Here is a 19560-nt window from a genome sequence, read left to right as displayed (position 1 = left end):
CGGTCCCAGTTCGCTGGCAACAGCGGTGGAGTCAACATTGCTCCGCGCGTGAAAGCTGTTTTAAAAGTGTGTTAGGATTTTGCAGTGGCGAAAATGCAGCGATCGTTGGAGCAACGTGCTGATCATCTTTTTCGACTCTCGAGGCATCGTCCACAGGAAGCACTGTAAATGCGGCATTTTACAAAGAAGTGCTCCTTCGGCTAAAAAACTGCGTCGCCCGGGTTCGGCCCGACCTCGTCAACAATTGGACCCTTCATCACGACAATGCGCCGGCGCACACCGCCTTCCTCTGCACCTCTGCATTGGCCAAAATGGGGGTTCCGGTGCTTCCCCACCCTCCCTACATCCCAGACCTGTCCCCTGCGGACTTCTTCTTGTTCCCGCGCCTGAAAAGAAAGCTGAAGGGGAGGCGTTTCGACTCCATCAAGGCGATCCAAAAAACTGTGACAGCCGAATTGAACGCGATTTCGGCGGATGAGTTTAAAAATGTTTCCTGCAGTGGAAGGACCGCTACCAGCGGTGTATTGACGCTCAAGGGTCCTATTTTGAAGAATATTAGTTGTATAAGGCTCATTACTTTTCAATCAAACCCTGTAATGATATCAGACAAACTGTAAAATTTGATAGATTTAAAAAAAAGTATAAAAATCGCTTTTTCCAAAATCTTTTCTTCCAAAGTAGTTTATATATAAAATATTCCGAACAAGTATCAAATCTGACTATAAATATGATTTTCAATTTATCTCAACACCATTCTTATCCAAAAATATACGGTCCTCAAATTTATACATTTTTATAAATAATACGCCAAATTGTAAGTGAGCAATTTTCTATATATTATATTACGTTGACCAGTTGCCAATATTAATTTGGCTATTTTTGTCATTTTGATTTTGCAAAAATTTTCACTGAAGAATAAAATTACAAAAACTTAAACGAAATAAATGCAAATTATGTTTGTTTACTCTGTCTTAGCTAAGTGACCCAGCTCTTATGCCTTTATATAATAAGCTCGTCTGGGTACCTACTATGCAAAAATAATAATTTAAAATAAAATATATTCTTTTGCTACAAGAAAATACGAAAATAAAGCTATACCATTGCTGCATATAAGTTCCAATAATGTGATTTTCGAATTACATTTTTTGGCGCATCGCCAAAGGCCACTTGTAAATTATGTAAACAGCGCTAATAGAAATAACCACTAGAAGGTGATTGTAGTCATAATATATAGCTGGATGAGAAATAATGAGGGTATTCGCCAAGATGAGCAAAATATCTGGCATACTGGCGGAAAGTGTCCAGTGTAAATGAGTTTAGTGAGCGCGCTTTTTAAAAGTGTGGCAGTATTACTGAGAGCTAAAAATTTAAACTTTAACATTTCCTTTCATGTTAACATTTTCACTTTTAATTTTTGTAAAGATGCTATGTTGATTGAAAATAATATAAAATAAGTTTTACGAGTACATTGGCGGGTACTATTTGCAGATATTGCAGGCAAGTCACTGTATTTGGTTGTTAAAATTTATAATTTAAACTGAAAAATTGTTGAAATCAACTTAAGCCTAATTGCTTGCATCGAAAATAAAAGTATAAGGGTATAAAGCAGCGTTGCATTATAACTGTGTCAAACTTACCAATGAAATTTCTTCATAATCATGCGACAAAGCTTCCTTCAAAATGCCCCTTTCAAAGCCATCTATCTTGAGCTGTTGCTTCGTAGTTACGTATTCCCAGCTTCTTAAGATCGTGTTCCACTGCGTTTATCCAACGGTCCCTCGGTCTGCCTTTAACCTTCACGCCCATTAGCTTTCCTGTCAAAGCTTTCTTCTCGGTACATTCAACAGGCATACGGATCACATGACCTAGCCATCTTATGCGCTGCGCTTTAACAAAACGCATAGCTCTCTCGTTCTGAGTTAGATCGTTCAGTTCCGAGTTCAATCGAATTCTATAGGTACCATCATCCATTCTTATTGGGCCAAAGATCTTTCATAAAATTTTTCTTTCCATGCGAGCAATCTGAGCACAATCATCAATCTTAAGAGTCCATACCTCACAACCATATGTTAGGATTGGTCGAATAAGAGTCTTCTACATAGTGAACTTTGTAGCTTTAGACAAAAGTCGGGTATTGAACGAGTTAAGGTGGGCGTAATACGCTTTGTTGGCGGCGTTGATACGATCGCTGACGGCGGAAGTTGAATCACTGCTATATGTGAACATAACTCCTTTATTTATTTATTTTTATAATTGGCGCGTACACCCTCTTTGGGTGTTTAGCCGAGCTCCTCCTCCTATTTGTGGTGTGCGTCTTGATGTTGTTCCACAAATGGACGGACCTACAGTTTCACGTCGACTCCGAACAGCAGATATTTTTATGAGAAGCTTTTTCATGGCAGAAATACACTCGGAGGTTTGCCATTGCCTGCCGAGGGGCGACCGCTATTAGAAAAATGTTTTTCTTAATTTTGGTGTTTCACCGAGATTCGAACCTACGTTCTCTCTGTGAATTCTGAATGGTAGCCACGCACCCACCCATTCGGCTATGGCGGCCGCTGCACTGCACTGCTTCAAAAGTATATGCTTCCACATGGAAATTTGGCATCTGTGCAGACCGCCTCGATTTCAACAAATATTTGGTTTTGCCCTCGTTTAGATAAAGGCCAATATCGTTCGCAATTTTGTTAAATTTTAAGAAAATTTATTTTAAGTCATTCCTAATGCGATGTCATCTGCATAAGCACATATTTGGGTTGTTTTAGTTATCAAAAAACCACCTTTGTTGACTTCCCTTACGACAAAGTGCAGCATCAAATTGAATATGATTGACGTACAATCACCTTGTAAGGCATCACCTTGTTTTACACCTGTTTCAATAGGTAACGACTCTGTGAGCTTCCCTTGAATGATCACTTTTGCTTGTGTATTGTGAGCGTTGCGCTAACGAGCCTTATTAGTTTGACAGGTATTCCAAGAATAAGCAATATGTGCTGGATCCTATCTCTTTTAACACTGTCGAAGGCTTGTTTGAAATCAATGAACAGGCAATGAACATCTAGCCCGTGTTTTTCAAACATTTGGCTGAGAACAAAACTTTGGTCGATTGTAGACTTGCCTCTACGAAATCCGCATTGGTAGTCTTCAATTATTCTTTCAGCATATTCGTTGATTCGTTCATAGAGAACATTTGTAAAGAGCTTGTAGGCCGTGTTAAGCTGTGAGATACCACGATAACACAGGCCTGCGAAATTTAACTTTTTTCAGTTTCTAGAATGGCTGTACTTGTTTCTTGTAGTTTTTTATGCGCTGAAAACGAATCTGACCTTCAAAATGCTCCATCACGTCAGGATTTTTGGTAAATGAAGCCTAAAAGGTCAAAAAATGGCCATTTTAGCCATTTTTGATAATTTTTTTGGGATAGAAAATTTTTTTTTTTCAATTTTCGACGAAAAGGTCGCATAGTACAACTCTTTAGCTTTAAAACCCATTTTTTTAAATTATTGTACGATTTTTTAAAAAAAAGTTATGACATTTTGAAATTAACAGTTTCAGTTACGCCAATAGACGTTATACCCAACGTATACGTAACTGAAACTGTTAATTTCAAAATGTCATAATTTTTTTTTAAAAAATCGTACAATAATTTAAAAAAATGGGTTTTAAAGCTAAAGAGTTGTACTATGCAACCTTTTCGTCGAAAATTGAAAAAAAAAAATTTCTATCCCAAAAAAAATTATCAAAAATGGCTAAAATGGCCATTTTTTGACCTTTTAGGCTTCATTTACCAAAAATCCTGACGTGATGGAGCATTTTGAAGGTCAGATTCGTTTTCAGCGCATAAAAAACTACAAGAAACAAGTACAGCCATTCTAGAAACTCACCCTCGCAGGACTGTGTAATTATCGCATACTCTCTTATCACCACTGAAATGTAACAATTTGGTGAATACACATCATGATGATAAATTAAAAAAAAATACAAGGTATTGCCAAAATGCGGCAATTGCAGATGCATATGAAAGTTAATATAATCCAATATTAGTTAAACACAATACAAAAATAGAAGAGATAATAATATTAATCACCAAATTGTTTATTTGCCCAGCCACGGCTGTTATTTATTTTAATTGTGAATTAATTTTAATTATTAAAGGATTTAACTACGCAATGCACCAGCCAAACCACTGCGATCAAAAAGTCGATAACTTTTTCCTGTGCAGTTAGTACTAAGTTTTTCCTATGTAGTAAAAAGTTAGCACAGTTAAAATAATCAGGCATACACATTACAGGCACAAAATTAATCGCCTGGAAGATTTATAATTTTTGAATTAAACAGCTGGAGCCAAGCAGTGGGACACATAAGGGATAAAATAAATATTTCCATCACTCAAAATCATTACTTTTTATAGAAATTAAAAAAAAAACTATTCAAAAATAAAATTGGATGATTAATTTTGCGTCACCTTGTACGAATTGCAACTAACTATCACGTTTTGCCGCTCTCGTACCCAAAGAATTTGCAAGGAAGGAGAAATTGAGAGAGCATTTCATTTTGAGGGGAAGTTGCAAGTTTTCACTGGATACATTTTTAATTGTAATCATTAGCCAGCTAGAGAAATAGTTGAATTGTGAAAATCATGTTTTAGTACGTGGACTGTTTGTAGTCAAAGTATAAGTGCAACTGTTGTCTATTTCAAGTACCAGATTGACCTCTTTCGGTTAAGAAGTGTATAAGGACACAGTGGGTAGATAAGGACACTCACAGTGGAAAATTGTAAAAGTTTCGAACAGCAATCAGCTTCCTCCGATTATGTTACAAACATGTTCTAAAAGTTCCGAAGCAACCCGATAAAATCTCTGGAATGTACGAGGTGTTTCCAAAAAGTATCGCAAATTTTGAATTTTCGCAGGTTACGTATATTCGAATTTCGATTTTTTTATGGCGGTATATTGGTACTCATGTCTTTCACTCATGCCGAGGAGTTCGGCCATTTGGAATGTTCAGTTAATTGTTGACAGCTGCTTTGCTTGCACGTGTTTTGGCTCGTCTTCGAACCAAGACCGAAAAAAGAGCGCCAAGTTCGGTCAAATGTAAAAGTTTTGCTTGCCGTTTTCTTTTATTGCAGGGGCGTTGTGCATCATGAGTTCTTGCCACACGATAAAACGGCCAATAAAGAATATTACCTGCAAGTTATGCGCAATTTGCGCGAAGAAATCCGCCAGAAACGCCCGGATTTGTGGAAGAACAAAAATTGCATCACGATTATGCCCCTGCTCTCACATCGTTGCTTGTGCGCGACTTTTTAGCCAAAAACAATACACTAATGATGCCGCAGCCACCGTATTCTCCAGATCTGGCCCCCTGTGATTTTTTGTCGTTCCCGAAACTGAAGAGGCCCATGAAAGTACAACGCTACGCTACGATTGACGAGATAAAGACGGCATCGAAGGAGGAGCTGAACAAGATACAAAAAAAAAGATTTTTTGAAATACTTCGAAGATTGGAAAAAACGTTGGCACAAGTGCATAATATCTCATGGGGATTACTTTGAAGGGGACAAAATAGATATTAATGAATAAATAAATAATTTTTGAAAAAAAAAATCAAAGTTCATGTATCAAATTTAGAGTAGGTATAATTAATTTTTTTTTTTAATTTCAAGTTTTCATTTGAAACATTGATCGAAAAAAGAATTCAGAAATTAATTAAAAAATTGAAAAGACAGTTTAAAAAAGTAAAATAAAGAAGTTTTAAAAATAAAAAAAAGTTATACAAATTGAAACAAAAAAATTTAAAGAGTTTTAGAAACTAAAAAAAGTTCTAAAATTAAAAAAAAAAACAAGTTTAAAAAAAGTTTTAAAAATGAGAAAAAAATTCTAAAATTAGAAAAATTTACAAAAAGTTTTGAAAGTTAAAAAAAATTAAAAATTAAAAAAAAAACAAATTTTAAAAATTAAAAAAATATATAAATAAAATAAAAACAAAAATAAAAAAAAAAAATACCTACACAATTAAACAAATCTATACCAAAATTAAAAAAAAAATTAAAAACAAAAGTAAAAAAAACATAAACGAAATAAAAAATTAATAGAATAAAAAATGAAAGTAAGGTTAAAGAAAAGGTTAAAAAAATAAAAGACGATTTAGAGAAAATAAAAAAGTTATAAAAATAAAATTTAATAAAATAAAACAAATTTTATTTACCACAAACAATAATAAAAATATTATAAAAAAATGTTTATATTGTATAAAAAGGTGATCCCTTCCTGAACAGGTAGATGATTTGATTTTTTTGTTTTCAATTTATTTGGTCTTTAAGTTTTGAATTTTGTTTTTATATTTTATTACTTTAAACTGTCAATGTTTTTTTATACCCTAGATTTTGACATTACAGGCATCAAAAGCAAAAAAAAAAACAAATGCATTGCTATTGTTGTTTTTGCTGCTACTGTCTTGATCATTCCAAAACACAAAAAAAAGTCTGAGTAGCGGCTCTTTCGCTTATTTGGAAAACTATTTGGAAATTAAAGACCAAAAAGAAAATAAAGACCAAATGAATGGTAAATTAGAAATTAATAGAATAAACAAGTGCGTTGTATTGCGGCCATCTGCCTTTTTGCGAGTGATCTGCAGTACCATATCATATTTCCCATAAAAGGATTGACTTCTAAAAGATTTAATTCTGAGTCGTAGGAAATTCCAGATATCCAGAATCGAAATACAGAATAGACTTGCATATTATTGAAAGTCATTTTACTTATACAATCAGTTCAGCTTCCAATTCACACGCTGCCTGCTAATGTTTAGTTCCTCTTGGAATCGCATTCTAAGTCCACTTTTATGTGCTTTACACTATTCTAGAATCTGGTGTCATGACAAAACTGTGTATGAATTTCCAAGAGAAAACGGGTTTATTTAATTGAATGCTCAGTGACAATAACCATTGCGGGACTTCTTAGAATAAGTCTACTAGGTAGCCGATTTGCAAGTCTCCAGTGTCGGATTGACAATACTGCGTTTTAGAAGGTACGGCTTGTGTATTCGTCGTTTACGCAATCACCCTGATATTTGTATTCACATGCGTGTACAAGTCCTTAACCCTAATAAGTCGCACCGCTACGATTTCTTCTCATATACACCACGTTGCAAAAGTATAAGCACATCTCTATTTTGTTTTTATAAAAATATAACTCGTACTACAACAAAAACCATGTAATGTAAAGTTTTAAACTTTGGAAAAAATTTGGAATATTTCCTCAAAACTTTCAACTTTTTAACCAGAATGTTTTGAAAGTTTTTGGGCATATAGTTTTACTTTAAGGCCTGTAGGCTTAGATTATATTATACCCTACTAGATAAATAATTTCCAGAGCAAATGCTTGTTTGGTTTTGGTACAGTGAGTTTGGCAATTTTTTTATAAACTATATTTTTTATATTACACAAAAAAAATATATTTAAGATTTTTGAAGTATTCCACCTTACAACGCTTCAAAGTAAAAAACGGAAAGACCGCCAGCAGAAATATGATTATTAAAAATCAGCGGGAATTTTCAGCAATTTTACATTTTCACTTTGCTGCACTTGAATTAAGTGAGCTATAAAATTGCATATCACAAAAAAGCATATAAGTTCTGAATAAAAAATTAGGAAATCTGAAGAAAAATGCATCAACTTGTTTTGAATTTCGGACAAACGTTGAAACTTCGACTTATGCCAAAAACTTATGTTAAAAAATATATATTCATACACAATCATTTCACTTTGTTGTACAAATCATCACCTTCTTGTCGAACTGTACATGTTTGTTGCTTTTCCAATTGCTTCTCTGCAGATCAGAGATGAACAAATTTCAAATAATAAAAGCATCTACTCGCTTGGATCGCTTATTTTTCAGTTGCTAACAGTTGTGAGCAATACAAATGAATATCCCACCACTGTAAAATTTTGTTTTTAAAAAAATGTGCCAGAAGCAGTAAATATAGAATAGAATAACTAAATGGTAAAAAATGTATATTTAATTGGTATACATTTTTTTAATTTAATTTCTTTTATTTATAGTTGGTTTTTAATATTTCAGCTGACCACACAATGCTTTCGATTATCTGCTATGTACTTTGTGATATGATTCATACATTTTATAGCATTTTGGTTTTAGGTTACTTCGTTTGTTCTCTCTATGTTTACGCAAATATGTGCATACAAATATTTAAATGTGTACGTTTTTGGCTAATATTTGTTTATTCTGAACTGTTGCTGACTTGCTTGCGCTCCTTGTGCTCATCTAAAATGGAAGGTGTGTTGTTTAAAATTGCACATTTCCCTGGTGATCTCAATTTTACTGCATTAGTCAAGTTTTATTTTGTATTTTTCTCGATGATCTCAATGCAATTGAGTATTTGGTTGACGTTGTTATGATGAAATAGCGTATTGTATGCGTTATTGTTTACTGTGCTTGCGCTTTTATTGTGAAACTAAACGAACAGGGTGGTCCTACTACTGCACAGTTTTGAGTTATACCACTCTAATGGAGGGGGAACGCCACTGTGAAAATTCAAAAAAATCGATTTTTTTTCTGCATAAATTGTAAGTATAACTACTCAAGAAAATGTGGTAAAAATTTTAACGCGAAATTCGCTTTATTTCCGGTTCTATGTGCACTTAAGTGAGCGCCCGTCGGTTCGGCCCCGTAGCGCTTACGATACGATGCTTTATTTCAAACGCGTTTTTCTCGAAAAGACTTGTTGTGATACGGTGGCAATGATTTCTCGAAGACTAATGAACCGATTATAATTTTCTTTTTTTTCAAAATTTTTGTTATCGCATTGGTTGTACATAGCCGATTTTCAAAATTTTGAAAATAACTATTTTTTTGAGCCTGTTGAAAATCAAAAAAAATGGTGAAAAACACACATCGAAATTCAAACCACCAGCATTTTGTCAAAAAAAAAAAGGAAAAAACGGCTACGTACAACGATAGCCACTATTGTGTGGATTAATAAAATTGTTGGTTTTTTGAGTTCTGATGATTATTCATTGCTGTATCGCTGCCACCAGATGACATCATTTTTTTTAACTCGTTATGTTTATTTTTACATAAATTTATCAATTTTCAATATTTTTTAATAAAAATTTACATCAACATAGTTTAATACATATATAATATATATTTATAATAAATGGCCTTTTGTCCTATCCTCGAATAATCATTCCTATTTACAAAAATAAATTCCCAAAAGTCGATTATTTTTTGACCCCCAACAGTGGCGTTCCTCTTTAAACTATGCAGGCTCATCATTTCGGGAATTTTTTTTCTTTTATCGACGTCTGTGTCAAATTACATACCAATATTAGCAAGAATAAAATAATAAAAGTATTCAGTTATTTATCAATTTTATAATGCCTTGCCTTTGTTGAGCAAACAAGATGTATGAAATTGTACTAGCATGAAATTTTTGTGCTATATGAAAGAGCAAAAAGCCATCGGTAACCAGGTTACGTTACAAAAGAAATATATTTTCAAGCGTCAAGTAAACCAAATATTCGGTCCCCAAGAATTATGGATTAACAACACCGTACACCACAAAAAAAAGTCACATGGTTATGATAATGGATTCTGGCACAGAGGACACAAATAAGAAGTAAAACGGAAAATGTATACGGATTAATTTCTTTAGTGTTGAAAAACTTGTTTTGGTCGAGTTTTAATATAAATTAGTAAGTTACTGTACACACTTATTTCTGACTTATTTCTGAAAACTTGAGTTTTGAGCTTTAGTGTATTAAGACACTTATTGTATAACTCTATGACAAGTATTTTTGTGGTACATTTTACAAAAATGTTCACTGCTATTTTTTGACTATATATGAATAAATAGTTTTAAATAAAATTCAAGCTCCAACTTTGAAAACACCAATACACTTATATTTTTTACTCCTCTCTATCAGCATCCATTGTCGAGACTTTATTATTTTGCAAAATATTTGATCTTGCGGTACAGTGCAACTAGAGGTAGAGAGCTGATACGATAACAGTTTCTTTTTGGCCATGCCAAAGTATTTAGAAATATGTTTTGTGCCTGGCTTTTCGAGAGTATTCCGCGTAAAATTTAGTAAATCTCGTTCCACAACCATCATTTTGGCCCGACTTAGCACTGCGCAACATTTGCCTATTCTATCAGCCCAAGAGGAGACACCGTTTTGACACCATAGGAAGAAAAGAGTAGAAAAAAGCACTAATCGCTGCATGCTTTGAAGGCCATTCCGGAAGTCGACGTGTACAATTCTTTCAGTAGTTTATTTCAGTGGAAGTACTTGGAAGATAATAAAAAAGACTTTGCATAATAATAAATGAAATTTGTAAAAGTTATAAATATCACTTTTTTTTGTGATCACAGTAGACTATTTTGGCACTAAAGGCTCCGGCTCAAAATTTTGACGGTCAATCAGTATTAGACTTGTAGTACAAGCACAGATTTTTCCTACCCGAAAGTGCAGATAGTACTCTTTTTAGTGAAGCTTTAATATACTCGAAAATAACTTTTACTTTTATTAAAGCTTTTACTTTTATTAAACCTTTTGCTTTTATGAAAGCTTGAACTTTTACTAAATTGACGCTTTAATATACTAAAAACAATATACTTTCATTGATATTATTTAATTTTTCAATATATACTTGTAGTTGAATCACCCTGTAGATGCTTTAATGTCTCCAGAAATTATTGGCAATAAATATCTACTAAGAGGGTATGAAGCGCATCTGATGTCGTAATCGAATTAATGAAGGTGGGAAGTTAAACAATATTTTTATTGTCGTAGGTTATCGAATTAAAATAATAGCCAACTGTGCATACATGCAAAGGCAAATGTGATCACATAAATAGTCCACAGAAAGTCTTAAATGAAGAAGGCATATATTTTAGTTTAAAGAACTGTGCTAAAAAGATTTGAAATAAACTCAAAATCTTATAAAAGTATAGAAATTCTAAAAAAAATGTAGTATTCAAATAATTACAAACGTGTTTAATTTTTACGCACATAAAAATCTGCGAACACTTCTTCGCCAGTTTTTTGCATGCAATGGATCGGATCATACGCCGGCATCATTGCCAAAAGTTGTCTGCGATGCTCTCCGAGGATATTATAGCGATCAATCTTAATTAAAAAGAATAAATTGTTAAGATCTTTATATTTGACGTTTAAGCCGTCAAGATGGGATTTTGTATACAGGCCAGCCGAGAATCCGTTTTTTTTTTTTCATTAAGTCATCTCTTCACTAATTGCGAGCAGTGATGAGCAAGGTTTCGAAATTTCTGAAAATGATTACGTAAATTTTAAGTCAGTGGTCACAGATAACCGAGTATGAAAACTTTCGGTCGTATTAATGGACTTTGATTTAATATTTGCTTTATTGAATATTAGAATAATCAATACTATCCCAGTCGTATTTCACGTCGTTCACAAAAATCGAGATTATCTCACTTAATATTGTGGCGAATTTGCGTACAGATCTTAGTCTTATTTGAAATTTCTTCGAATACACTTTGAAATAGTTATGTTATGCATGGCCTTAGTGGAAAAAAAACTGAGAAAACACATTGATGAAAATTTGCTGTATAGTAAGGCGAACTTCAATAATTTTTCCAAAAAAAATTTAAAAACTTAAATAAATATCTGTGGACTATTGAAAAAAATAAACTTATTTGAAGTCATCATCTGTCACAGGAAAATTAAACATTTTGGTTCCACTTTCATTAAGGTGAATTCTCAAGCTAAGGTTGCTATTGTTAGCATTTTAAAATTGCATTTTTACTGAGACACTAAGTGCTTAATACACCTCCCGAAATTATTATAAAGTCAACACAAATTGAAACTATTGACTATTTGACTTTTTACTTATGTATTTGCTTTTTAGTTTAAATTAACTGTTTTTTCATAAAAATGTGGTTTATTCTCTAACAAAACCCATCATAATCCAAGTTTCAAACTTTGTACAAGATTTATAAAAATTAGACAATTTCTCATCAGAATTTTTAGAAGTGTTTAAATTTGAGGGAGGATGGTTCAATGTGTAGAAGTCCACGCAAGTGGGGAAAGTTACTGATCGCCATTCACTTGGGAGTGGCCAGGACCATTCTTCTGCATATGGTTTAAGCAGCTCACAACGTCCGAGATTAGCCCACGTATCCTCTGGGTAGCTTCCGAACACCCGTTCGAAACATTACACTGGTTGTGCGCTGGGTTTGGGACCCGCCACTTGGCAACGGCGAATATCGAAGGCGATGGAACGATGAGCTGTATGAGCTTTATGACGACATAGACATAGCGCAGCGAATAAAGATCCAACGGCTGCGTTGGCTGGGTCATGTCGTCCGAATGGATACAAACGCTCCGGACTTGAAAGTATTCGATGCGGTACCAGCTGGTAGTAGCAGAGGAAAGGAAGACCTCCTCTGCGTTGGAAAGATCAAGTGGAGAAGGACTTGGCTTCACTTGGTGTTTTCAATTGGCGCCGGTTAGTACGAGAAAGAAACGACTGGCGCGCTTTGTTAAACTCGGCCAAAATCGCGTAAACGGTTATCGCTCCAATTGAGAAGAAGAAGAAGAAGTTTGAATTTGAGTATGCAGTTTTATAGTCCATTCAATTTTAGTTCTTGAAGTTTTTATTGATTTTTGATAATTTGTGATAAAATCAAATTTTGACCCAGCCCATATTTGCACTTTATTTTACCAAAATTTAATGAGTTATAAAACTGCGTACCCAAATTTTTTAAACAATTCTGATTAAACATTTTACAACCTTGATGAATTTTCTTAAATCTTGTGCAAAGTTTGATAGAGTACTTATATCGCTGTCTTGTTTTATTCTTCTTCTTAACCCACTCTTTATTTTCGTAACTATATCCTTTCTTTGCGTTCTTTATCACAAAAAGAGTTGTCTTAGAATCACGGGTAGTTGGCTTCAATAAAATCATTCAGTATCGTAAAACTTTATAATATAAATTAGCTAACTTTTCACATTTTCTCTCATTTTGTATGTGCTTTTCTCTATGAAATAACACCGAATTGTCTACCATAAGCACAATTTGCTTGTACTTAAATTATCCACTACAGTTAAAATACCCCAATTTCGCTTAAATTGTATGCCTTCTTAATTTGCTATGCATATCCTTTCAAACTCTTTTCCTTTTCACCTTACCATCGGTCACGTCTTTTACTTTCTCTGACTCTGGCCTTGCATCATCCACCGTCATTCAAAAGAGTGTGAAAAAAGTGGTATTGGAAGGAATGCATTAGAAACAATAAACCCTAGAATCTGTCGTTACTCGTGCACGCGTACATCAAGTTGCCCGTCGTTGCGCCATCGCAACTTTGCAACGTCAACACTTTCCCACACAATTCACCACATCCAATTGAATATTACTCAACAATGCCACGTAGCAAAGAAAAAAGTAGAGAGACATTTCTGGGAAATTGAAGTAATTTCTCAACACTTCACATTGTACGAGTACAAAAAAATGTGTAGTCATAAAGACTTTTTTTGCCACAAAACGAAATATGTAGCAAATACGAGGATGTGTGAATAAGTCACTGAAAATGTAAGCATATCATCCATTTTACTTGTTAAGAACCATCTTTTAAATAAAAGCGGACCCAAACTTCTTACTATGCTGAAGGGCATTTTCTTAAAAATGAGAAAGCGGTAAACTTCGTGTGCTCATTAAAAAATATTTTCTGCGCCAAACAAACGAAAAGCTTTAAAGAAGTATCGGATATATTCACTATTATTTGACACCACCCACCAGTGGTTAGCGAGTAATCAATATCGGGTTAGTTGTACCAACGCAACTGATGCCGAACGGTACGATCGCCCTATTGAGATCACCACACCAGAAATGGCCGATAAAATAATACGGTATGACATACTAAAGTGAGTGAACGTGCAGACACTAAAGAGACTTTTTGCTCTTGTTCGACATAAATATATGAATATGAAAAATTTATACCAAAACTGCTAGTCGCATTTGCTTACAATTGTCAAATATATCCGATCGTTTTGTCAGCTTCAAAGGAGTATTCAATGCGTCGTCTCATAACCGCAGATTCATCAAAATAGACAACAGGTCAAGCTAACTCCGATGCAGTAAACTGCTCGGCTTGAATCGAAGTCGGTGACGGAAAAGAGCTGATATGAGCGTAGTGCACCTCAAATCAATTGCATCGAAAAAAGTAAAATGATAACCGGTGTATGTTCTGCAAAGCTGTTAGTTCGATTCTAAATCAATTTGAAGCAAAATTGACAACAATTGGCGAGGAAGCAAGACCCCTTCCACTAGGATAACGCGTCGGCCCAATGACTATTTTCGATACACAAATGCGAAGGATGGGTAAAAGACAAATCAAATTATTTGGATATTGTTAAATTTTTAAGATGCTTTGCTCGTTTTAAGTTGAAAATATATTATGTGGAAAATAAATTTTGTTGTTTTTTTACCATATAAAGGGTTTCATATTTAAATTTTCAAGGATTTATTAACCCGCGCTTCTACTGTATATTACGTCCCTAGTGATGGACGAGTGTGCAATTTCTGTTGAATTTAATTTTTGCTCATACATAACTGAATAGTTAATACAGCAATTTTTATTTCATTTTTAAGTTTGCAGAATTTTTTATACTTTTTTTTATTATCTTTTCCAATATACGTATGCAAATTAGTGCTGTTTTATGAATGCGGTAATTGCGTTCAATGCAAATGGTTAGTATGAGTTGTTGTTTGGTTTTGTCGTACCGCTATGAGCGCAACAGACAGGCACGCCTATCGAATTGTAACTGCGCATCAGTATCAGTCTGTAAAAAGAAAAGAAAAAAAAGGAGAAACATATAAAAAATTTCGCTGCTTGCGAAGGATACGCAGCTTGAATGGCATAGACTCACAGGAATACGCCTGACGTGTTCCTGCATATATGTTTTGTATACACATATAAATATACATATGCATATGTATGTGAAACACCCACGCACACTCAACTTACTATTAATTTTTTCATATAAATACTCCCACTGCATTTTTATGCGTTCATGACGTCCCTCGCGCGTCTCTGCGCCTTGTTGTCCAATACGACCCCGGGCGTATGCGGCTGCATATAAATGTTTAGTTACTCATACGTCCTGTGACCTCAGTTTGTTTCAAAGCAGTTATGTTGACATTAAATATGTAATTGTTAAATCCATTTATTAGAATTTAAAGCTTGAATATATTAAAATAATATTTCTCATGACAATTTGCCTCGCCTATTTCGCATCAAACCACTCTACAAAGGCAATTTGTTCGTTATTCTCTCTCACTTATTCTCCCGCTCACTGTTTTCACTCCTCAGTCTCACTACTACAAAATCAAAAAAACAAAAGCGTACGCGACAATCTTCTTCGCTTACTGCTCAACCAGCTACTTTGGCTTCCTTTTTGCCTACGGTTTTAAATCGTATGTTGTCCTTGCTAAGCTTTCAGTTCGTTCGCAACATTTCGAGAGTTAAGTACAGCCGTATTTAGCAAACAGTCGAATAGCGAAAAATACGAAAAGGACTAAAACAAACAAAAACGCGAAATTCATTCATACAAGCCATGCTTGCTTCTACACGATAGTTGCTGTACCTGCATTCAACTGCAACTGCAGCAATAACAACAACATAGCAAGAGCGATTATATATTTCTTGGTTTTTAATTTTTGTATGTGTATTTGTGCATTCAAATCTTGCATATAATAATTTAAAAAAAGGAAAGAAAATAGTGAGCGCTGAATTTACTGCGCAAAGCCTGCCAGCCAGTTGCCCGTCATCACTAGCCGAGCACTTTTACCCAAACACCTAACAACCTTCAGCCATCATCGGCTGCAACGACAACAGCAGCCGCACTAGCGTAATTCGCAATTTGTTCTCAGTTGATGTTGGTCGCTTGTATGGCGCAGTTAGTGAAATTCTTACTCTTCTTCACTCTGACTCAACCGCCGTCGTGCGAGTGGATAAGTGAAAAGTGCGAAATTTTAAATGGGCCAAGCATATTGAAAGCAGCGCTCTAATTTATTTGGGTTTGCATGCGTGAGTGCGTACGTGAGTATCTCTTGAAATTGCAATTAAAATCGTATGAAACACAAGAGGGCGCACACTGCAGTCCGACTGTGTAATTAGTGATTGTTTGGTGGGCTCACAAAGGTGGAAGTTCTAATTTTTTATATTTGTGATGTTGGTTAAGTTGTTTAAAATTAGCGAGAACCGTTTTTGTTTTAGTTTTTTCGTTTATATGCATTTTTATTAAATTTTCCAGCCTATTTTCATTGGCTTTTTTCAACTACAATTACGAGCAGTTAAGAAATTTGAGGCAGAGCCTCCAAAGGCATCTCTGTCACGTCGAAAATTTTAACATTAGAGTAATAACTAACTATGAAGTTGTTTAAAAAATTTGAAAAAACTCTTTCACAATCCCTGTGTATTTATTATATGTATGTATTTAATGACCTTACAAAAAATGTTTTTTTTCTCTTTAAGTTTTCAGTGAACATTAGCAGAGTAGGCAGCTAGTTATTTTGACCGAAGAGATAACTGAGCAGCTTTTACCGCGTCAGCGACGAATTTTTAGTTTGACAACTCACCTTGACGGCGTTTGCAACGAACTTATTTGCCCCACTCTTCTAACAGTCCGGTCGATGGTACCGGAATGATTCAAACTTATATCTGGCTAAGTACTGTCCCTCAAGTCTAGCATTCCCCAGAAAATTGTGGCGAATGTTTTACGCTATTACAATAACAACAACTGATTTTTTCGACAAAATTTTTCAAATAAAATGTTAGGACGATTAGTGCTCACATTAATAAGCAGAGCAAGGAAAGAAGAAGAAGACAAGAAAAAAACAAATGTCAAGCTGTTAGTGTTACAAGGCGTAGATGTGTTGTAAAGTCTGTCTGTTTTCCAGTGCTGCCCCAATTTTTTGTGTAAAGCAATTTATGTGCCAATTTTTATTAATAACTGGTGTACTTTTTCCTTGTTTACTTGAAACAATATTTATGCTAAAAATAAAAGAAAAAATAATTTTCTGTATAAAAATTATGCCACGCAAAATTCAATTGCCGATCCCTCTTTCGTTTGAATAGTGGCGCCTCTGGTTGCGCCTGAAATTATCTTGTAAAAAATTCACCTCTGTTATACGGACAACTCTGTTAACATAACATCGTCTGTTAGGCCAGCAAGACTGAATAAACTTTGTTCTGAAACAGGATTTGCGCATTTAAATTTTCAGTTTAACTGCAGTTAAGCGCAAATTTTAGTTAAGGTTCGTTGAAAATATCATATTACATAGAATCCAGGATGAGCCAATGTTGAAATTTTAAAAATAATTTTGACGGCAAGTCACTGTTTGCGCGACCTTATCGTCGATTGTTTGATATATCTTCGCTCCTGGTGAAGAAAATCGCTTCGAATCGAAGCGAAATGATGGAAATCAACAGTTGAATGGAGTTGTGAATATACGAGGGGTGCCTTTTATATGTCGGGATTAGAGAACAAAAACAAATTTTAATCATCGAAAATCACTTTATTGTTTTTCAAAATATTCTCCATGAAGATCTATACACTTTTGCATGCGTTTGAACCAATTGTCGAAGCACTTTTGCCACTCTGAATGAGGTACCTCCAAAACTTGCATTCTGAATGCCGCAATCGCTTCTTCAGGTGTCGAAAAACGTTGACCTCTCAGTTTGTTTTTTACGTACGGGAATAAAAAGAAGTCATTCGGTGCCAAGTCAGGACTATACGGCGGATGACCCATTAATTCGATGTTTTGGGTGCTCAAACATGCAGTTGTTTGAGCCGATGTGTGAGAGCTCGCATTGTCCTGGTGAAGAGTGATCCGTCTTTGGCGATTGGTTTTCCTAATTTCTTGGAAGACAACTGGGAAACAAATGGTTGTGTACTACTCAGAATTTACTGTTCTGTGTTGTTCTAGGGGTACGATTGCGACATGTCCAGTTTTTCCGAAAAAACAGGCGACCATTTGCTTGGAAGGGCTTCGTGCGCGAACAACTTTTGTTGGATTTGGCTCATCTTGAAACACCCATACAGTCGACTGCTGTTTACTTTCGGGCTCATGCGCGTAAATCCATGATTCATCACCTGTCACGATATCATAGACGTGTTTCGAAGCCCTGCGATCGTATTTTTTGAGCATTTCCTTCGACCAATCGACACGAGCCTTTTTTTGAGCGATTGACAAATTGTGTGGGATCCAACGCGAACAAATTTTTTTGACAGTCAAATGTTTATGCAATATTGAATGTATGTTGGTCCCACTAATGCCTAAGATTGTCTCAATCTCACGATAGGTCACATGACGATCTTGCAATATCAGTTCGCGCACAGCATCAATGGTTTTCGGAACAACAACTGATTTTGGTCGACCTTCACGAAATTCGTCTTGGAGTGAACTACGACCACGATTGAATTCACCATACCATCGATAAACACTGGTCCTTGAAGGAGCTTCATCGCCAAAAAATGAATTAAGTTCATCCATGCAATGTTGCTGAGTTAATCCACGTCGAATGTTGTAAAAAATAATCGCACGAAAATGTTCACGATTTAATTCCATTTTTGGACCGAGATAAATCTTTTAAGTTACTGTAAACAACACAAATAGCGCTGGTATTTCAAAACGTTCTGAGTACGTAAAAGCCAAAAAATGTCAAACTTTGCGATGTAGCTGCCAGTTGCCAGATTGCAACACAAGGGTTCCCAAATCCCGAAATATAAAAGGCAGCCCTCGTACGCTGCGTTAAGTTACCATAGCATAGGGACTTGTTGACAAGTTTTGACAATTTCCATATTTATTTCGCATTTAATTTTTATATATTTTTGTGAAAATAATGTTCATTCTCCTATAAAAGCCATATTAATTGAAGTTCCCAACTTAGTGCAAAATAAAAAAAAAATTGAATAACTGTTCTTCAAAGTTTCGCACCTTTTAATTAGAATTTTCTTTGGCATAATAAAGTGTAAGTTTGATGTGGCTCAAAAACCGTGGACGCGTTGTTAAAAATAATTGTAGCAATTTTTGACTTTTGCATTTGAATGCAAGAAAATTTATGTTGAGTTATGACAATTTTTTTGTGACGTGTTTGGGTGTTTTTTTCCATATCAAACAAATTCGAGCAGTTGTTATGTGGGGAGAATGCACAAAACCCTCAGCAAAAAACAAATTCCATTTTCAAATTCAAACGCAATTATTCAGAAACTTCAAATTTGGACTTTCTTTTACCGAAATGGTTCTAAAAATTCCTATTAAAAAGTGTGAATTTTTTTTCTCATTTTGCAAGTTCGAAATTTTGATTTATATGGATTATATAATAAAAATTATGAAAATTAAATTAAGAACAAACTTGCCAATAAGTCCCTGTGCTATAGTTTTTTAACGCAGTCACAACAATTTAATTTCATAATATTATTAAGGGTCTGTCCATTGCTTTTTTATGGCTGCTTCCCATTTCCAGGGTCTAAACCCAATGTTGTTGCT

The 19560-nt window shown here is 34.6% G+C and overlaps 1 protein-coding gene across 3 annotated transcripts in view; it reads left to right on the top strand.

Moving 5' to 3' along the window:
* The window catches only part of LOC129246372 (protein FAM13A), a 205071-nt gene that overhangs the window by 42308 nt on the left and 143203 nt on the right, over nucleotides 1-19560 (top strand). For 2 of the 3 annotated variants that reach the window (XM_054885137.1, XM_054885135.1), the window contains exon 1: nucleotides 15844-16108. The exons of the other annotated variant lie outside the window; for it this stretch is intronic. The gene's annotated coding sequence lies outside the window, so the exon portion shown is untranslated. Of the gene's footprint in view, nucleotides 1-15843; nucleotides 16109-19560 lie in introns of those variants that run through there. 3 annotated transcript variants of the gene reach the window in all.

Source organism: Anastrepha obliqua, chromosome 4, assembly GCF_027943255.1.
Source record: "Anastrepha obliqua isolate idAnaObli1 chromosome 4, idAnaObli1_1.0, whole genome shotgun sequence".
In the NCBI taxonomy this organism is placed as follows: Eukaryota; Metazoa; Arthropoda; class Insecta; order Diptera; family Tephritidae; genus Anastrepha; species Anastrepha obliqua.
Note: the sequence above shows the minus strand (reverse complement) of the source record. Positions and strands in the feature narration are given on the sequence as shown.